The 21,653-nt window shown below is 42.9% G+C and overlaps 1 long non-coding RNA gene across 1 annotated transcript; it reads right to left on the bottom strand.

Annotated features, from left to right (window-relative positions):
• Positions 1–221: 221 nt before the first annotated feature.
• Positions 222–8,545, bottom strand: LOC117803267. The gene is made up of 3 exons (XR_004626953.1): positions 8,471–8,545; positions 1,267–1,303; positions 222–1,178 (listed from the first exon to the last, which is right to left on the bottom strand). It is a non-coding gene; the product is annotated as an uncharacterized LOC117803267 (long non-coding RNA).
• Positions 8,546–21,653: the final 13,108 nt, after the last annotated feature.

Raw genomic sequence — 21,653 nt, 5'->3', positions numbered from 1 at the left:
TCTCACCCTTCCCATAATCAGAGGCTTCTTCCTTATTAGTCTCTCTCAGCAGTTATCCTTCCCTCAGCAACCCTTCCCTGGCCCCATGTGTGCGTCAGTAACCAGTAACATTCCACCAGCCTTTACCCATCAGCCAATGACTGTGGTCTAAAAGGGCTAATACTGCTGTCACCCGCATAGCTCTGGTGCTTGGCACAGTAAAGGTGTTCAAAGTGTTTGTTGAACTCTTAGGTGATTTTATTATTTGCATTAATATGTGTCAAAATAATTATTGAAAGGGGTGAGCCCTGTAGCTAACATTGGGTTAGGTACAGTAGGAAGGTAAGACTTGTCCTCTAGTTTACAATGCATGTACTCTCAAGGCAGATGCTAAAATATGAAAATTAATCATCTATATATTATCTGTGTTTCTCAACCCCAGCCGTATGTTGGAATCTCCTGTGAATCTTTATAAAACCACAGATGCCGATAGCTCACCCACAGGGATTCTGATTAGGTCTGTCTGGTCAGGGTCTCTATTTTTTAAATAGTCCCCAGGTGATTCACACGAGCTTCCAGGATATGAATCATCATAACAAGTGCTAAAGAATATAATTAAAAGAAATACCAGCGAGAACCAGAGTGGAGAGAAGAACCTTATGGCACAAATGGAGCTCGCTATGAACCTTGAATCATAAGATGTGGATGTGCAGCATTGGAGAGAGCATTCTGACTGGGGGAGGGGGGCGTGGGTGGAGGCAAAGTGGACAAAGGGAGTTGGAAATCAGGTTGATACGTGGGTGGCAACCGCATGTTGGAAGAATGGTGCAGAGGTCATGGCCACCCGGCTGCAGAAGGAGCAGCCTTAGTGACCAAAAGAAACACAGAAGGAAGCCTGGGAAGTACTTTGTGTCCACCAAACGGCTGTGGGTGGCTGCCAGAACGGCCTTGAAGAAAGGCTGAGGCGGACAAAGAAATGCCTGTGTTCTGTTCCACTAAGACTCAAACATGAACGGTGCAAACCCAGGTTTGGGGCTCCAGGTTTGGGGCTCCAGGTTTTTGGAGGTGGTACGCCCAGGAGCTTCACCATCACGGCTGAAAGTTTCGCTGGCCTTCCTTAATTTCCAGATCGTCAGGTTCCTTCTCCTTGGTGGTAAAGTCTTTTGTCTTTCTGCTTCTTTTAGGAGGAATTATAGAAGCTGGGTGGGATTGGAGATCAGGGTTAGTGGAGGTAGAGTGGAGGTTCGAGAAGATGGACCAAACATATTTTAAATGAAAAATGCTCACAGTGGAGGGTGAAGGCGTGGATATGCCTGATTCTTACCTGTTAAGATGCAAAACAAGATAATAAAAAAAAGGTGTTGAGGCTACCCGAATGGTCAGGTTAGAGTGTTGAGGGCACATAGCAAATTTAGTGAGCACACTTACGATGCACATTAAGGATGGTTTCATTGCATGAACTACCTTAAGCAGCACATGTGGCGACAGGGCAGAAAATTATGGAAAAAGCCACTCACCAGAACAACTCAAGATAACCTGATATTTTACTGATTTCCTCCATCAACCGCTTGTTTATTTCTCTTTGCCAACTGAGGACAAATAAAGAGAACCAAGCAAAAAGAATTATTATAAAAAAGAATTCATCGAAAATTAGGAGGTGAGACCCCCAGGGTCCCCAGGATCATGAGACACACATTCGTGTCACGTCTGCCCAACAGCGGAGCTGTTATTAGAGGGTGGAAAGTAGCAGCAAGTAAGACGTAAAGAGTTTGCCCTGAGGCTAGCAGACAAGAAGAACAACAGTTTCCCAGGAAAGCAAGATGATTCCAGTTTAACTCATCCAACAAAAGTCTTCCAAGAGTGAGGCCATACACCCTAACTTCATCTTGGAGGGAGCGGGAGGTTGTCTCATCCCCGAGGCACCAGCTGCTGTCATGGGTGCCCTGCCAGAGTCACAGTCTACAGGCTTTGGCAAGGCGCAGTCCCGTGTCTGTTTGGGGTCAGTGGCCATCTAAATTAAGCCAATGCTGGGGGTCCCCAGGTCGGCTTGGACATTCGCCAGGCCCGCATGGTGAGCCCGTACTACAGATGTTTCCACCTGCGTCATGTCCTCCCCCTGCAGGCTCCCGGTCTCTACAGTCAGATCCACTGATTCGCCCAAACTTGGGCCTCAGTCCCCAAACCAGTGTGTGCCTGAGACAGGAAATACTGAACAGGGTCAGGACTTGACCTCCTCCCAGGTGATGGCACCTCAATTTCGAGTCCTTCTCCCGATGAAGGCTGAACCACGAGCCCTGGGTTCCCTGCCTGTCTTGAGCCACCCTCCCTCTGCATTGTGGGTGCTCCCCACGGGCCTCCTCCCTCTCCCTGGGCTGCAGCACTCCCAGGTACGACCCCCCTGTGATTATAGAGTGTTACACACGAGCTTCTCCTGGGGAGCCCCGGTTGGCCTTTCTGGCCTTGGCTCCCATTTCAACGCCTCTTCTCGTGCTCTCGATGTTCCCTCTCTTCTTACCAGAGGTAGTGTCACGGGAGGCTCGAGCACTGACTCTAACTCAGTTCTGGAGCCTGACCTCCCGTGGACAAACCTACCAGAGGCTGGCAGCCTGCCCTGACTTCCAAGAATTGCCTGCCCCCAATTCCCAGGGGGCCCCGCTCACCTTTTGGCATAACTTACCACTCTACTTAGAGCACGGGATGCCAACTATTTAGTTGAATGAGAGCGAGGAAGGCTGAACTCCTTGCCCATGTGCCTTCCCTGACCCTCTGCTGTGAGCTGGGGCTGCCCCACCCAGGCGGGTGTGTGCTGTGCCAAGTCTCGGTCCTTTCCTGCCGGCGCTGGCCTGCTGCCAGGAAACCTCCACCGCTCCCGATTGATCCTGACACAAGAGGAGCCCGGATGGGAAAGTGTCCATCTCAGAGCTTATTGGGAATGTGGGGTGTTGGGGAGGGCTGGTGTCCTGATCTTAACACCCCACTTTCTTTTCCTTGAGGATTCTGGTTGATAAAAGATACACACATTGCTAAGTGAGGATGATAATGACAGTTTCGTTTAGGACTTTCTTTTATGGGTAGGATAGAGAATGTATGAGGGCTTCCTGCCTCCAGCTCAGAGCTCAGCCAAGTCTGCCCTGCAGTGCTGATGGATTGAGCCGCCCAGTTCCAAGCTGAAATGCCAAAGAAGGGCTTCTCTGGTTTGGAGTGGTCCCACCAAGGGGCTGACCCACAGAGACTGAGAAATGGGACCCCTTGCTCTGGAACAAAGGCTGGTCCCAAGGAAAGCTGGAGATGGGGAGCATGCATGGGCCATGACTTTGAACTTTTCAACCATGTGTGATAAAATCATGGCCAACAATTGTCAAGTTCTCATCAATGTCACCACTCGCAGAAGTCATTCCTCCTCTTTTTGGGTAGAAAAGTTATGGCAACAAAGCAAGGCCTAGAAATCCCTATGCAGGCCTTCCCCAAATTGATGGAAGGGTTGGGGAAACCATGTTCTGCTATGGGCTGTGGGGATGAATTAGCTGGTTCAAATGACATGTAAATAACAGAAATAGTCCTACTTCAGGGGCACTGTTGGTCTTCTGTCTTGCTCATAGATGGCACTTTTAGGAGGGTGTGGCTACAAAAATCTCCATGCTATTGGCTGAAGCAGACTTATCATCTCTGCTGGTTCTGTCCCTTCCAACTCCCACCCTGCACAGGTCCAACCTGCCCCACGGGTCACTGGGCAACGGGCAGGCAGAGTATTCCTGATGGTGATGGACTGAGAACACAATGACATAGTGACAATCAGGCAGAGAACATCACGGGCACAAGATTGACAGGCTAGTGCTTTTCTTTGTTCTCCAATCCTTTCTGCAAAGAAGCTTTCCTCCTGCACTCCTCAGTACAAATGCTCCACTCTGAGGCCAGAAAGACACCTGAGCTAGGCCAAGTTATTTGAGGAAAAGGTGACACTGACGCTTTGGGGTTCAGAGGGTTACAGTGAGCAGCCTTAATGGGTGAGGAGCGGAGGAGTCCTTGGGAAGAGGGTCCAGGTCATCCTTCCCTTGGCAGCCCTATGCCAGAGACTATCCAAGAGTTTCAAAAGGAAGTTTTCCACCCGTTCACACAGTTACTGGCCAACCTTCTGGAAACGAGCAGCCAGCCTGGGTGCGCTCACTGGGCAGGAACACAGCAGGTAAGGCATACAGCCTGAAAGATAATTCCCTTTAGGGTCATAGTTTTGATTCTTGGTGAAATGGAAACTTCTTGAAAGTTATCCAGGCATTAGGAAGCCTGACTTTGTTTTAAACCTTCCAGAAGTTATCTCCAGCAATTATCCAAATCTTGCCTGAAATCTCTCCTTCCTGGATGTCAGAACCCCATAGCAAGAGGAAGGTAGTTTCAGCAGTGGAGTGTTGCTACTTGCTGCCTCTTTCCTGTGGTTTAATCCTAGAAAGCCATCGCTGCTGGTTAGTGCTTTCTCTCCTCTACTGGTTCTCAAAATGTGGTCCCCGAAACAGCGGGGTCTTATTCCAGCTGGCTAAAAGTGCAAATACCCAGGCCCCACCCAAGACCTAGAGAATCAGAAATTCTGGGGCTGGGGCTCAGCCCCGTGTGTCAATGAGTTCTCTAGGGTGATCCTGTTGCATACTGAATTTGAGAACCACTGTTCTAGGTCAACTGACCCTTTTCGATTGACTCCTACTACTGATTTAGCCATGGGGTTCTGACATCCAGGAAGGAGCGTTTTCAGGCAAGCTTTGGGCCTGAGACCAAACAATGATCCAATCTTGTTTAAAATTTAATCAACACATGATTAATACACAAGTCACTTTTGGAGGCCACCCTGATCGTTGGAATCCATGGCTAAACCTGAGTTGTCTGGAAACTTACTTGTCACAAGGCCTCCCAGTTATATTTTATCATCTTCATGTACTCTGGGTTCTATAAAATAATTTGGTATCCTTGGCATGGTTCTCTATGTCGAATAGCTCAGTACTGCTATTTCTATAATAAGATCCATTGAGAGAGGCATCGAATGCTTTGTTAACGATCTATCCTATTCACACTAATGAAACCCCCATTGTCCACCAAGATTGGAATGGTGTCAAAGAGCGTCATTGAGTTTTTCTGAAAGTTCTCTTTGTTCCCGTTACCCATAGCTCACCTATTTATACCCTGTGAGCTCAGTTCTATTAGCTTTGGGTGTATTGTCTTGAAATTGGATAAATGACAGGGTTGTTCCCTTTAGGCTTCATCTTCAGCCGGTTACCTCCCCTGTCAGAGACTTCCAGTAACCTCAATGTGTCTCCAGGCAAGAGATGCCGGTAAAAACCAGCAAGGAGTGGAAAACTGTGCCTCGTCCCAGAATTTTGCCTATCATCCTTGTTATACCTCCTGACTCCTGACACGGCTTGACTTACAATTCCACTCCTAAACGGGAAATAGCTATTTGAGCCATTTTGGGTGAAGTTCTGTTAGCAGCCCACTTCTCAAGGCTGCCTATCTCTGTCTCTGCATCTCAGAGAACACCTGACACATGTATAAGGGCTCCTCCTATTCCTGACCACACTCACCTTTCACCTCATGATTCTGTTTCAGCAAAATCCCGATACTCGAGCTCAGGATTTCTCGAACTTCGGTGTCCATCTGGATCACATGGGGACTTGGTACAGTAGGGGTTGCTGAGCTCCACCCCAGAGTTTCTGACTCAGTAGACCTGAGATGGACTAAAGACTCCGCGTTTCTATGCTCACAAGCAAGGTGGATACTGCTGGTCCAGGGACAACATTTCGAGAACCACTGTTGTAGGCTGGCGATCGGCAATAACCTGGATTCTTTCTGATTATTGAGGCACTGATGCCCTTCTATGCTCAATGCAGTGTTTCATTTACTCCTCTGTTTCATTCATTCCCTTTACAGCATCATAGCTCTTGCAAGTTGCCAGGCAAGTGAGATCTATTTTTTGAGCAAGCAAATTTAATATAGCTCTCACTATCTTCTCGTAACTTTTATTTGGTACAGTGAACTGACCCGGCCCCAGGAAAACAACTGACCTCCTGGCCAAAGTAAAGTCCTTTGAGGATATGAAAACCATATAGTATCCTTTAGAAACTTAGTGCATCCCATGGTATTTACTGACAGACACCCAGACACATGTAATAGGATTATAGATCAGCCTCATTTAAGATAAAGTTTGCTGGGGGAGATCAGAGCTGCTCCCTGTGGGGCTTAAATTAGGTACAAAGCAATTAACTTTAAGCAACCAAAAAATTGGCTCTATAAAAATTCCATTTCAAATCAGCTCTTAACTACAATCTCATTACCAGGTACCTTCACTACATAAGAGACAAACTAGTCTCTGGAGATGGAAAATGTGCCCTCCATTTTTGAGACACTTTCCCAAATATGGGAACTGGTGAGGCCTTACATCTGACCTCTCCCAAGGGTCAGATAATTTCTACAGACCTTCTGACTTTTCACATTATTCCTACACCTAGAAAGATAAATCTTTCCATTTCTGAAAACAAATGTATTTGGGTTTCATTTCTGATGATGGTTCGGTTGTGTCAATTTTAGATACATTTCCATTCATTTCTTTCTGAGTATGAGAATTCTGAGTAACTTTCAGTGAGAGCCAGGACATCAGCTCAGTAGGCTTTCATTTTCACAAAGGATGCTTCCTTGCCTGGCGTATGGTAAGAACTTTACAAGTGTTCATCAATCAGAACATTGACAGATCATTGACTCGTTGACGGCTAAATTAATATGTTAATAAAAGTTACTAACTTTGATATGTGATTATAAAATCAATGTAATTGTCTTAAAAATTGGAAATACAAAGGTGCCTGGCTGGCTCCGTTGGTAGGACATCTTGATCTTAAATCCAGAGCAACTCTTGATCTCAGGGTCGTGAATTCAAGTCCTACACTGGGCATAGAATTTACTTAAAAAAATTGGAAATACAGAAAAATATAAAGAAGTAAAATAATCATCTAAAATCTTACAACATGAAGCTAACTAATATTAACTTTTGAAACATTCTTCCTATCCCATGTGCCTGTGTATATCTATGTGTATTTATAATTATAGCAGTATCATATACAAAAAGGTGAGCTTTGTTCATTTTAATTTTATCATGGAAATTTCCTCAAGTCTTTAGAAATTCATTACAAACATCATTCACGTCCGCTTAAAATTCCAATAAGCAAATATCCTCAATTTAATACTTCTACTATTGTCACATAAGAGGATGCGTCTAATATTATTTTTTGTGCCTAGATAAATATGTTTATATAAAAATAGTAACTTCAGAACTACTTGAATCCGAGGACCATGTGCTCACTTTTATGTTTTTCGTAACAACTACGTAATGACTGACCTACAGAGAAAGCTTGATCAACATTCAGAAATTGAAATAATTGAAGCGGGAGAAAATCTGAAGAATAGTGGGCTCTAAAATGATTCGCTCAGGGGCGCCTGCGTGGCACAGTGGTTAAGCGCCTGCCTTCGGCTCAGGGCATGATCCCGGTGTCATGGGATCGAGCCCCACGTCAGGCTCCTCTGCTGTGAGCCTGCTTCTTCCTCTCCCACTCCCCCTGCTTGTGTTCCCTCTCTCGCTGGCTGTCTCTATCTCTGTCGAATAAATAAATAAAATCTTTAAAAAAAATAAAAAAAATAAAAAAAATAAAATAAAATGATTCGCTCAGACAATGAGATACAAGGAGAATCTAATCTAATCTAATCTAATCTCTGCAGATTAGAGAGGCTCTGCCAAGGGATGCGACATACTAAGCACCTGTGTTTGCACAGTTGGGCATCACTGGGCACGGGCAGTATGAAGGAGAGAGATTAGAACCAAGTTGAAATTCTCAAAAGAGTGAAGCACAAACTTGAAAAACAGACATCAGTGTGGGTGGGTTTTTTGTTGTTGTTTTTTGGGTTTTTTTGTTTGTTTGTTTGTTTGTTGTTTTCTTTTGTGGAGGCAGATGGGAAAGGATTTCCTGAAATTTTGAAAAGGTAACTTCATTCCACTGTGATTATTTTTTTAAACTCTACTGTCAAATGGAGAATCATAAAATCACACCTCCAGCTCTGTCTGGAGAATATCATCAGCCTAGAAATATCGCTGCTCTCTGATAACTTGAGGACGTGGCTGTTAGGAATCCATTCTGGAAAGACAAGACACACATTTGGTTCTAACATTTCCCCCACCTCCCACCGCCCCATCAGCGCTGTTCCTGGCACACATGGAAGACTTCATCAGGATGTGACCACTTTATAAACCCTTCCTTCGGACGTTTTTTCCTCCAAGTGTCCTCAGAACACTCTTTGAAAGGACTTTCTCTGTCCTTTGTCTCTGCTTCAAGCCTTGGTGAGAAGCTGGTATTGGTGAGAGGGATCACATTTTAAGATGCATCTTGGCTGGACAGCTCCAGCTCCCCGGGAGCCCCACCGTGATAACAGAGTTCGACCCCACTATTTTATTCCGACCATTACTCACCTGCGGGGACAGAGGCCAGGGACACACACACTGCATCCTCGGGAGCTACTGGCGAGTAGGCAGCTGGGTCATTAGTTTAACGTTCAAAAGCCTGAAGACACAAAGATGTTGCCTGTCTGGTAACACAGGTCACCAGAGCGGAAGCAGGCATGTTTCAGATAAAGAAAACTAGTGACAAAATGACTGTCAAGCTGGAGAAAATGGGTGCAGGGGGACAGCTGAGCTAGATGAGAAAATGTGACGAGAAGTCCACACAAGGCAGTTTTCCTCCACGGACAGACTTCCCTGAGGAGTGCTGTACGAGGAGGGGGATGGCTGTAATACGGGGCGATAGACAAAGGACCCGAAGTGATCCCCCAAACGCTGGACAAGGGATAGTGAGGGAAGGGCAGAGTCATTTCGGCCAGCAAACCCTAGGCTCTCCAAGCTGTGTCTGCTCTGGGAAACAGAAAGTAAAGAGACACAAGATTATCCTGTGACACTGACCTCTTTTAATAACTGAAAACAAAACTGCCGCTCTTCCTTCAGAGAACAGGTTGGGTCGGGGCGTCTGTATTAAATGCTGTGCTCCATTTGGGTGACCAGTTGTCATTAACCTGGAGCATTTCTGGCGGGGAGGAGGGTGGGCAGGAAGGAGATGAAAGCATTTTCAGAATCACGTGGATCCCAATTCACCCTTCCCTTCTACTCAAGCCCCTCAGAGAAGGACCCTGGAGCCTCAGAGCTATGGAAAGAGCCCCCAAGGAATGGTACCTGAGACACAGGGTGGACATTCTTAGGGCCACGTGAGACTCTTTTCAGTCTCTCTCTTTCATCATCTCTGCTTTTTATTTTCATCCCGGAGAAACATGTGGGTGGTAAGATTCAGACGTGGGCTTCAGCATCTCAGTTATGCCGCGTGCTCCCGAGGAGGAATGTAAGGGCTCTCACATGGAAGGGAAAAGAAGCTGAGTGTGTGAGCCCAGTTCAAGGTTGAGAAGCCAGTGGTCTGGCAATATCTCCCTGGGCTCCTGGAAGCGGGGGACCAAGCCCCCATGTTTCATCTTTTGGGAGCCTCGGAGGCATAGCAGCAGGTGGCGGAGTGCTGTGAGGAGCGCACACTCCGGAAGACACCAGAAGGAGTCAGGGGGGTCCCTACGTAGAGACAGACATGTCGGAGGGAGTGACTGGAGAGGTTTGTAGCAGTTCTGTGAGATTCGGGCTTCCATCAGCTAAGCACTGGCTTATTTTTCCCACTTCAGGATGGAGCTATTCTGGGGTCAAGAAGAAAAAGTCTCCAATTCTTTCACATGAGCAGTTGTGCGCATGGCAACATCGGTAGGTGTTGTGCATTTGTTGGCTTTTCATTAACAAATTAATATAGCCACTTGGGGAATGCTGTTAAGTATTTTTCTGCGATACAATTTTTACCAACTAATGTATGTTCCACGATTAACTTAGCCATTGCCTTTTAAATGGTTTCCTAATGTAAGTAATTCTGGGATGAACATTGATGTATATGAATTTTCCCCCATCACTGAAGTGAGATTGCTCGATCAACTGGGTGGGAGGTTTTGAAGACTTTGGATGAATTCTCCTAAATTGCTTTCTAGAGAATTGTGCTAATTAACACTCCCAGCAGCAGGCAGAAGAGAGTTGATAAGCTTGTCCTTGTGACTTTCCCAGAGTGTGGAGTTTGAGGAAGGAGTAACACCTGCTATCCTGGATCCCTGGGAATGGGTGTGTGGGTTTGGGGGAGGGGGCAGGTGTGGAAAGTTATCCAGTCTCTTTTAGGGAGGCTGTTAGCCCTGACTACAAAGGTGGAATGGAGGTCACACCAGATGTACACATATAAGGTATTTCTTTCCATCTCCATGTCAACTTTCCACCTCAATGAGAAATGAACAATGAGACAATGAGAAAATGAACTTCAAGTAGGACATCAACTGGCAAAGAAAGCAAAGATGGACTCGTCTCTCAAAATATACAGTGTGGGAGATCCTACAGGAGGACAGAGGGGGTGCATCTCCAGTACCTGGGTACAGTAACTGGTACCAAGCCAACTTTGCTCCATTGAAGATGGCAGGCTTCTTACCCTCTCTTCTTGGATAGATTGTTTTCCTCACTTTCTTTATTCATTCTTTCCTTTATGTAACACTCATTAAGCACATGGAACCAGGCACTGTACAGAAAAGGCGGCTGCAAACGTGAGGGGCTCCCAGTCTATTGTGTCTTTGAGTAAAGTCATGGGAGCAGGAACAGATCCCAGACATGTCAATAAACAGTTCCAACATGATGCTATATCACTGGTAGGTAGAGCAATGATCTCGGCATGAGTTTAGGAAAGACTTCACGAAGGAGGACACTCCTATGTTATGGAGGCCAAGTCATCTTTGTCCAGGCAGAGAAAAAGAGAAAGAATGTTCCAGGAAATGCGTGCAGAAGTAAATGGGTCTCACATGCCCAGAATTGCTCCAACATAAAGCATGGTGGAGGGGGGGACTTGGGGACAGAGAAAGGTAGGGCCACAGTGACAGGAAGTGAGGCTATCAAATGAGTCAAAGTCCTAACTGTAAAATCTTTGTGTTCCATTCTTAGGAATGGCAAACCAGAGAATGGCATTTATGTAATCCATGCTTCAGTTATGAAAGGATAGTGAGGTGGGGGTGGGTAATGGGCTGAAAAATAGGAGAGCCTGGGATGGGAAGTGACTAAAATCATGACATAAAGTGATGACATAAAGACATCATCATGCATAGATTTTGTGGTTGAACATATTTCTAAAACAGAACCAGAAGGAAGAAAGAATGGTACATGGCAGAAATGACCAGAAACCACGGATGAGCTCATGAAAGACAGTGATGAAGTCTGAAGTCCAGCTTGGTGTCATTGCAGAGAATGAAACATAGCCAAGAACACCCCAAATATTAGAATAATGTCATTATTGTTCCCTTACCTATGACAACTGATTGGCCAGCATGATCTATGATCTTTCTGGGTCTTTTATTAAGTTTTCATCACTGGGCTGCCTTGGCAATCCACTGCCTCAGGGAACATTTGAGATTTGAATTTGAAAATGAGATTCACAAAATTAGATATTCTTCATATCTTTTTTCCTTTCTCCAGCTCCAAACTGACTTCAAACAAAGGGTTATGAAGGATGACGTCTTTGAGTCTTTTAACCCTCAGCTATGAGATAGCTAAATTTTCAGTCCTCAAGCAGAGGAAATGGCTCCCTGTTCCTTTATTTTTTTGCAAAAAAATATGCTTTTTTCTTGGAGCTCCCAGTGGAAGGAAGAGGCTGCTTGGGTGAGTCTTTGGGCTCTCAGAAAGTTAAGGGAGTCAAGGAAGCTTTGGGCGGTGTTCTGAGGGCAACGAATTGACAGAGTAGTGGTGGAAGGAGACAGCTGATAAAGTTGAGTTAGGCAAGGAGAAGTTTTTCCCTGGAGGAAGTCATGCAAAACCAGGATGTGCCCTTTGGTTAATCAAGCCCTGAAGATGAGAGGACAGAGGTGAGACTCCAAAAAAGAACGAGTGACAAAACCATCCTGGAAAGGGAAATTCTGGTTCCTTTTTCTCTCTTCTTGCCATGTGCACTCTTGGGCTAGTTCTCCATGTCACCACATTGCTGGGCGAAAAGTGGAAAATTTAATTAATGACTTGAAGATTTTCATGTAGGCAAAGGTTTCATATCACGTAGATAATACATCTGATTAACGAAAGTGACCTTTCTCCTCTTCATCAATATTGTGATTCCCTGTGGCCACGCGGTGCTTGCAGATTGCCGTCTCTAATTTGCTTTGCTCCCTGATGTCTGATCTTGCCCAGGAAATTTGAGACATTGTGTCTACCTCATCAGCCACCCCTGCCCCCAGTGACACCCAGCTGTGTGCCTCTGACACCTTCATCTATCTCACAACCTTGGCCTCCCCAGCAGAGCCTTGCTCTGTTCTTCCTAACTTTAAACTCTTGCTTCCATCCTTGCTCACAATTTGGGTTTTCCTTTAGGCCATACTGGGTACCCAGCCCAGCAGTGCTGTTCAGTCCCCAAAACACCTCACCTCACAGAGGCCCCGATGAGCAGAGTTTCCAGTGGCCTCCCAGACAATGCTTGAGCAAGTCTGACCCGTCCGTGGATGACTTCCAAAAACCAAGTTGGGGAAACTTTTAGGACCTCAGGGCATTACTGCCGGCTCTTCTAAACTGCTACAACCCACTTGGCAAATAGCTGGGTGATCTCAGGGTTGTGTCTGTAAATGAATCACAATTCCGAGATGTTCCAAAGGATACAAAATCACAACAGAAAGAAGGAAACGTCTGGAGACTTAGGGAACAAAATTCCATGGGAAGAAGAGTTTTCTGCCCCAAGGGCTTCGTAGCCGAAGTCTGCTCCCTTTAGTTACCCACACAGTATCCCACACTCGGCTGCCAGTCCAGCCTGAACACAACTGTACAAATGTGACCCAGGCTCGCTCTACTGGAGCTCACTCCTTCTCAAAGCCTGAGGATAGCCAATAGAAACTTTATCTTCCCCAAAGAGGTTAAACGATAGAGTCGCATCAGCAGATAGCAGTCTCTATGAAATACGTAAGAAGTACGTTTCCATCGTGTCTTATGCAGATATGAATTTTCCTTTCACTGGATCCTAGTGCCTCAGATCCAATGAACTAGACATTCAGGGGGCTGGAATCACTGTGGTAAACAAGGTACTCTTTCTAAGATTCCACATGTTTCAGGTAAAAGGAGGCCCACCAAGGCATTGGTGATGTGACTGACAATTCTCTTATTTCCTTGTGCTAATGTATGCATAACATAAAATTTACCATTCTGACTACTTTTAAGCATGTTCTGTGGCATTAAGTCAAACTGATATTGTTACACAACCATCACCACCATCCACTTCCAGGAGCCTCTTTGTCTTCCCCAACTATACCCTTAAGACACTAACTCCCATTTTCCCCTTCTCTCAGCTTCTGGGACCCACCATTCTACTTTCTGTCTCTATGAATTTGACTCTGTGTACCTCATATGGGTGGAATTATGCAGTATGTGTCCTGTTGCGACTGACTTATGTAACTGACAATTGTTAAGCAATATTTTCCTCAGTCAACTTGTTTGTGTCTCATAAATCGAGATGTACTCTTGTTGGAGGTCAAACATCCCTTTTCAACAGTATAATCCATTAATAAACCAGCAAGCGTTTACTGAATCCCAACCACATGTTTAGCTGAGGGTTGGGTGCTGTGAGAAACAGAAGAATTTTGAAAAATTCTCCATTTTATCACTATGTTGGCACCTTAAGGAATTTCTTAATTTGGGGGGTGCCTGGGTGGCTCAGTCGGTTGAATATCCTACTTTTGATTTCAGCTCAAGTCATAATCTCCGGGTGGTGAGATCGAGCCTGGAGTTGGTCTCCGCCCTGGGTGTGGAACCTGCTTAGGATTCTCCGTCCCTCTTCTTCTCCCCCCCCCCCAAAAAAATTCTAATTTTGTAGGTCTAGAGGCTAAGTGAACACATGTATATAGACACACACCTACACACAGGTAGACATGGATCATTATTACCTCGTCTATGCGGTAATGAAGACTTTGAAGCAGGTGGCAGAAAGATTCGTGCTAAAAAATCAATCCGTTTTAGACAAGTGTAAGTGTACTTGGGGATAATATGTAGTGAATTGACTTTAGGGAAATTTCTACATGGGTCAGTGGTTTGGGGGAACTTTTCACTTAAAAAATCTAAATAAATGTCAACTATTCAAAGATTTTTAAAATGGGAAGTAGGAACTTAGCTCACACATCTATTTCTTGATATGTCTATTCACTTTAGATATTTCATTGTTTCCTGTTAAAAGCAGTCAGCTATTTGCCATCTGTACTGAACAGCTGCAATTTCCTTCCTATCCAAGCACAACATTTTATTATAGAGAAATTGGCATAGTGTGCTTGCCACTTTTTGGGGTTTTGTTTGTTTGTTTGTTTGTTTTGCATATCCCTGGTCATAGCTAGATAAATCAGGGAAGGAAAGGAATCTTCACGTCCCAAGTTCTAGCTAGGTCAGGTGAACCCAAGTGGCATCATGTGTCTCCTCTTCACTAGGTTAGCATTAGCTTGCCTTCCCAAGCCCTGGAAACTTCTTCTATGAGGCATCTGTGCACAGTGTTATTTACGTATCGGAGCAAATGTATAAATACCCACAGGACTTCCTGTTACATGTATCAGATTGAATGCAAATATTTATCTCTGCTCCTTCTGAAATTGTATTAAGATGAGAGGAGAAAAAAGAAAAAATACAAATCAATAAGAAGAAAGAGAACAAGAAAGAGGACCTCACCAAATAAGAAATGTCAACAAAATTTTGCAATCTAAAAACAGCTGGATGACTAGTAACTAATTTATTAGAGCCCAGAAGGAAGGGTGAGGAGAGAGGCACAAGAAATAAGTGGATCTGACTTGTGGAACCCTGGGAAGATGTAGGCAGTAGATATTGTGAGGGCTGGAGGAAGGATGGAACTTGAAGTGGGAGGCTCAGTTAAAAGTCAGTATAAGGGGTAGTGAGATGTCAATCCTCATCCCGTTCTTCCCCACGCGCCCACTAACCTTCCTTCACCCAGGCAGGAAGTAGGAGGTTTTTCTCTGGAGAAATTTAGCCTGGAAGGCTCTTCTGGAGTACCTAGGCACAGCAGAAGGTGGGAAGAGAATGACAGGCTCCAAACAGGGCCAATCAAGTGAAGGATTCATTATGGGAACTAGCTGGCTCCCAGAATATACTGGCTGCTAATCTCATACTCCCTCAGGAAGAGAATGGAAGATTTACCTTAGTAGAAAAAGACTCACATGCCTGGGATGCTCACAGATACTGGTACATGGGGTTTTCCAGTGAAATGACTCAGTCCCCATCTCATTACTCTGTGTGAAGCGTATTGTTGAAGAAGCAATGTCCAACCAATGCTCTCTCTCTCTCTCTCTCTCTCTCACACACACACACACACACACACACACACACATTCTCAGGGCTTCTAAATCCAGTTCTCTCTCTCTCCCTCTGTTTTAAAGAAATATTTTTATTAAGGATGGAGTATTATGTTTATTGTAGGTAATCTGGAAAATACATAAAAACATAAAGAAGAAAATAAAATTCATATATTGCCATGATCTAGAAATAATCACAGTTTATGTATGTAAACCATCTAGGTTTTTTTCTGTGTAGGTATATATCATAAGTAGTATTATTTTAAATGGAGCTCCATGTTTATGCAGTCTCATAATTTTGATGTAACAATATATCATTAACATCTTTCCTTGTCAATACATAAATTACAGTAACATTATTCCTTATAGCTGAGTAGTTTTCCACAGACGAGTGTAACAATAATTCATCCTGTTAATCCTTTAATGTTTAACACTTGTATTGTGCCCATTTTTCACTATAATAAACAACAGCTGACTCTACATGGACTTTGCAAACTCGATTGCTTATTCCCTTAAGATTATTAGAAGCAGAATTTCTGGCTCAAAAGTTACACTCTTTTTCAGAGACTTAACACATACAGCTGAATTGTTACCCTGAAAAAATTCACCAATTTATAGTCTTACCACCAGGGTATGAGAGTATCATTCTCACATCCTTGCCTACATTTAGAATTACATTTATTGTAAATGGGATGGATTCCCTAATTTCTCTTTCTTCAGTCTCGTTATTCGTGTATAGAAATGCAACTGATTTCTTGGGCATTGATTTTGTATCCTGCCACCTTACTGAATTGTTCTATAACTTCTAATAGTTTGGGAGTGGATTCCTTTGGGTTTTCCATATAGAGTATCATGTCATCTGCAAAGAGAGACAGTTTGACTTCTTCTTTGCCGATTTGGATACCTTTGATCCCTTTTTGTCTTCTGATTGCTGTTGCAAGGACTTCTAGTACTATGTTGAATAATAGTGGCGAGAGTGGGCATCCTTGTCGTGTTCCTGATCTTAAGGGAAAGGCTTCCAGCTTTTCCCCATTGAGAATAATGCTTGCAGTAGGCTTTTCATAGATGGCTTTTATGAGATTGAGAAATGTACCCTCTATTCCTACACTCTGAAGGGTTTTAATCAGGAAAGGATGCTGTATTTTGTCAAATGCTTTTTCTGCATCAATTGAGAGGATCATATGGTTCTTGAGTCTTTTCTTGTTGATATGATGTATCACATTGATTGATTTGCGAGTGTTGAACCATGCTTGCATCCCAGGTATGAATCCCACTTGGTCATGATGGATAATCCTTTTAATGTACTGTTGGATTCTATTAGCAAGGATCTTGTTGAGGATTTTGGCATCCATATTCATTAGAGAAATCGGTCTGTAATTCTCCTTTTTGAGGGGGTCTTTGCCTGGTTTGGGGATCAAGGTAATATTAGCCTCATAGAATGAGTTTGGTAGCTTTCCTTCTGTTTCTATTTTTTGAAATAGCTTTAGGAGAATAGGTATTATTTCTTCTTTGAATGTTTGGTAGAATTCCCCAGGAAAACCGTCTGGGCCTGGAGTTTTATTATTTGGAAGGTTGTTTATCACTGACTCAATTTCTTCATAGTTAATTGGCCTATTTAAGAAATCTATTTCTTCCTGTTTCAGTCTTGGTAGTTTATAGGTTTCCAGGAAGGCCTCCATCTCTTCCAGATTGTTTAGTTTTTTGGCATATAGCTGTTGATAAAAGTTTCTAATAATCCTTGCAATTTCAATGGTGCTGGTCGTGACCTCTCCCTTTTCAGTCATAATTTTAATAATCTCAGTCCTTTCTCTTTGTTTTTGGACAAGTTTTGCCAGTGGTCTATCAATTTTATGGATTCTCTCAAAGAACCAGCTTCTAGTCCTGTTGATCTGCTCTACTGTGGTTCTGGTCTCTAATTCATTGATTTCTGCTCTAATCTTGGTCAACTCCTTCCTTGTCAGTGGGTTAGGCCTGTCCCTCTGTTGCTGTTCCAGTTTCTTGAGGTGAGAATATAGAAACTGCATTTTAGATTTTTCTATTCTTTTGAGTGAGGCTTGGATGGCTATGTATTTCCCCCTTAGGACTGCCTTTGCAGTATCCCATAGGTTTTGGACCGTTGTGTATTCATTCTCGTTGGTCTCCATAAATTGTTTAATTTGTTTTTTGATTTCCTGGTTTATCGAGTCATTCTTGAGCAGGATGGTTCTTAGCCTCCAAGTGTTTGAGTTTCTTCCAGGTTTTTCCTTGTGGTTGAGTTCCAATTTCAGAGCGTTGTGGTCTGAGAATATGCAGGGGATAATTTCAATCTTTTGGTATTGGCTGAGACCTGTTTTGTGTCCCAGAGCATGATCTATTCTTGAGAATGTTCCATGGGCATTTGAATAGAATGAGTATTCTTTGGTTCTGGGGTGTAGTGTTCTATATATATCTATGAGGTCCAACTCGTCGAGTATGGCATTCAAAGCCTTTGATTCTTTGCTTAGACATTTAAAAAAAAAAAAGACAATTTGGTGCTAAAAGTGGCATCTTGTTTTAGTTTATATTTGATTACCGGTTAAGCACTTTTAAATGTTGCTAGATAATTAAATTTTGCAAATTGATTGTCCATGACATTTATCCATTTTTATTGAAATGGTTATCTTTTCTTATTGATTTGTTCATGCTTTTTAGAAATGTAAAACATTGACCATTATTATTTCATATATAACAGATATTTTCTCTGGTTTGGAATTTCCCTTTTAACTTTGCTTATGATTCTAATCTGATTTTTAGTGCTCGGTTTTTAAGTGCAAACAGAGAACCAGGGATCACCAGTCATGTTGAGGAAGCATGCAGTGTTGAAACAAATACTAAAATAAGAAAGTAGGAAAAAAAGAAATAAAGAAATTGGGAAGAAATGAAGAAAATGAGGGAGAGAGATAGAATTTCAAAAAGTTATGATAGCCTCAGAGAGATTAGACAGTACATTCATGAAAAAGGAGATGCTATTGAAAAAAAAGGAAACAGCATGAAAGAGAGAAGGTGAGAAGAGAAAAAAAGCTTATATATTCAATGGAAAGAGGATGCTAATAAAATATACCACAAAATGGGGGCACCTGTGTGGCACAGTTGGTTAAGTGTCTGACTCTTGGTTTTGGCTCAGGTGATGATCTCAGGGTCCTGAGATCAAGCCCCACGTCAGGCTCCACACTCAGCGAGGAATCTGCTTGGGATTCTCTCTCCCTCTCCCTCTGCCCCTTGCCCTGCTCACGTTCTCTTTCTCTCTCTGTAAAAATAAAAAAAATCTTTTAAAATATATATACCACAAAATGAAGAGAAAGAAAAATAGGAGAGAAAACGTATAACGTTTCATTAACAGGAGTCCCACAAGAAAAAGAATGGAGAAGACCAAGGGGAATGAATTATCAAATGAAAAATACAGCCAACACACAGACAAATACCCACATCACATGGGATTGAAAAGCCCTGTCAAGGAGCCAGACATAACAACCACAGGAGAAAGTTCATGGTTTTTTACCCTAGTGAGATAGGAAAGAGTAAGAGAAGAGGGAAGTGAGTTAAGCAAAGGTGAATACATTTGTGTACCTTTTTCAAGATAAATGGAATCCTGGTGTGCTAAATAGTATCTAGAAATTACTGAAAGCTAAATTTTTTATCCTATAATTCATGAGATTAAGCAAATATTTTTCAAGCACAAAAACAGCAAACAACAATTAGAACTGCCTTGAGAAACGTTTTATCATTATTTTCCAATAAAGCTATTTTTTTGGTCTGTGGAATAGCAGATTGATAATGAGTTTATTTAATGAGGTCTTGTCAGCCATGTTATTTTGCTCAGAAAAACCCAAATCCATAATCACCGAAGCTTATGAACTCATTTAATCATTGCTTATTGCCTCCCGATAGAAAAACTCTTATTTGAAAGAAAGTTGATTTGATTATGACATTTTTTTTCTACAGCAAGAGGGAGAAAATTGAGCACTTAATGCCACCTTCCGTGTCTAATAATCGATAAAACTTAGCTAATATTCCAGCTCTGTTTCTATGAATTTAAAAGTAGTAAATGGAATCTTCATTGTTATCTTTTGAGTGTATCAATAGATTGTTGAAAACTACTGGTGTGGGGGTGCCTGGGTGGCTCAGTCTGTTGAGTGTCTGACTCTTGATCTCAGGGTCGTGAGTTCAAGCCCTGAATTGGGCTCCATGCCTAGTGTGGAGCCTACTTAAAAAAAAAGAAAAGAAATACTGGTATGCACATTTGGGTTTTATCACTGAAGATCAATATAGGCAGCCTTTTTTTCCCCTTGGCCTTTTTAGGCAGACCATAATTGGACTTAACTCTCCAGCTGGAAATAATCATAAACCAACATCATCAAATAACGTTAACAAAGATGTTTTCCGAGATTACCGGACCCTGCCAATCATTATTCCATTCCTGGTACATTTGAGGGCTGATTATTTCAGATACAGTGTTATCTCAATTATTCTTTGCTTGGTCCCCCCATGGAGTCAGGCCCTATAATACTTTGAAAGAAGGGCAGAGAATACAGAAAAGTGTCAGGGGGTTAGGGGGTGGAGGGAAAAAAAGTCCCAGCAGTTTATTGCTGTTGCTACAAATTACCTGAGTCATCTCTTCTGAATCACTCCTACCTCCTGGGAAGAGGCTCCGGGAGTACCAAGCCCCAGCATCCAAGGACTGTTTACAGCCAGGCAGCTCTTAAATGAGGCTGTGTTAGAATCATGTCACCCAAACCCTTAATTACAGGTGTCTGCGGTTAGAATTTGTAGCTCATCAATCTGGAAGCTGTTATGAGTCTATGTTTACTAATTGGTGAATCAGTTTTGATACGCAGTAGCCTTACTGTCTGAACACACAATATTTTGCATTTAAATGGGCACCATTCCCTTTCCCCCATACCAATACATTCTCCCCATTATACCCTCCTGTCACCTCCTGATGACTTCTGTCTTCTGCTCCTGTTCCCCATCTGGCCTGGCAAAACAAGCATAGTCTCTTAAGGCATCATTAGCATTTTTTTTTTTTTTTAACAGAAGCAAATCTCTAGAACATCTAGAAAAAAAGGAATATGTCTACCCCCCTCCCCGCCAGATATTTGGATTGGGAAAGAGGGAAAACAGAGCTCTGTTATTGCACACTTAAAAGATGTGAGTCCTGTGCTAGAAGCTTTACTTTTATAATATTATTTAACCAAAGCAACAATGCTACATAGCATTCCATGCTAACTCAGGAAACTGAGACGAAGGTAGGCTGAGCTGCGGCCCCAAGTCATGAGCTAGTCAGTGGAACAGCAAGGAGGAATTTGTTAAGCCAGGCCTGCCCGACTGGCAAGTTGGCTCACACAGTTCCAGACTCTGAGCATGAGCAAATATGCGGCTGATGGGAGCCATGAGGACAAACTGCATGTTTGCTGTTATGCACCATGCACAGCAAACGAAGTGCTGCATTTGGAATGGCTGTGTTACCATAAAGTGCTTTACAAATGTTATTACCATTATTATGGCTCTATTTATTACCTCTTTGCTGGGGGTGGGACATCCTCGAATAGCCAAAGATTCAGAATCATCTGTCCCCAGTGAAGCAGGGTTAAGATTGTGATAAGCCTCCTTCTCAACAGAACAGAGACATGCCCCAGAGCACAGTACAATTTCTGGAAGGTAAGTCTGAGCTACATGTAAGCCGGAATACTTATTTTTTTGCAGCCCCTCATCTCTCTTTGATTTCTTCCCCTCTCTCTCACTTAGCTGTAGGAAGGCCACTGAATTTGACTCATAGTCCAGGCTAGCAGGTCAGCTCAAGGGCTGTGTAACAAATGCCATCAAAGAATATGACTGTTTATGGTAAAATGTTATTTTAAAAGGTTAACGCTTTAATAAATAACCAGCTCTTAAACATTAATAAGAAAAAATGGAAACATTTAAATATATAGATATTTGAATAAATCAGTGTGGCGCTATATACCATGAAATGCATACATACAGTTATGGAAAATTATCCAGAACTCGTTGACATGTGAAAAAAAAGCCACTTGCAAAATTAGAAGTATAATATGATTCCATTCATATATTTTAAATAATCCCTTCAAAAAATATATAGACTATGTATGTACATACAAATGTATTTTATCTATGTGTAAAAAGAACAGTGGCTGAAAAATGTATAGCTTAATCTTAGCTATGGTTATTTTTGGGAGAGTAAGAATGTAGGCAAGAGGGAA

This window comes from Ailuropoda melanoleuca, chromosome 8 (assembly GCF_002007445.2).
Source record: "Ailuropoda melanoleuca isolate Jingjing chromosome 8, ASM200744v2, whole genome shotgun sequence".
NCBI classification, from domain to species: domain Eukaryota; kingdom Metazoa; phylum Chordata; class Mammalia; order Carnivora; family Ursidae; genus Ailuropoda; species Ailuropoda melanoleuca.
This window is presented reverse-complemented; position numbering and strand designations above follow the sequence as displayed.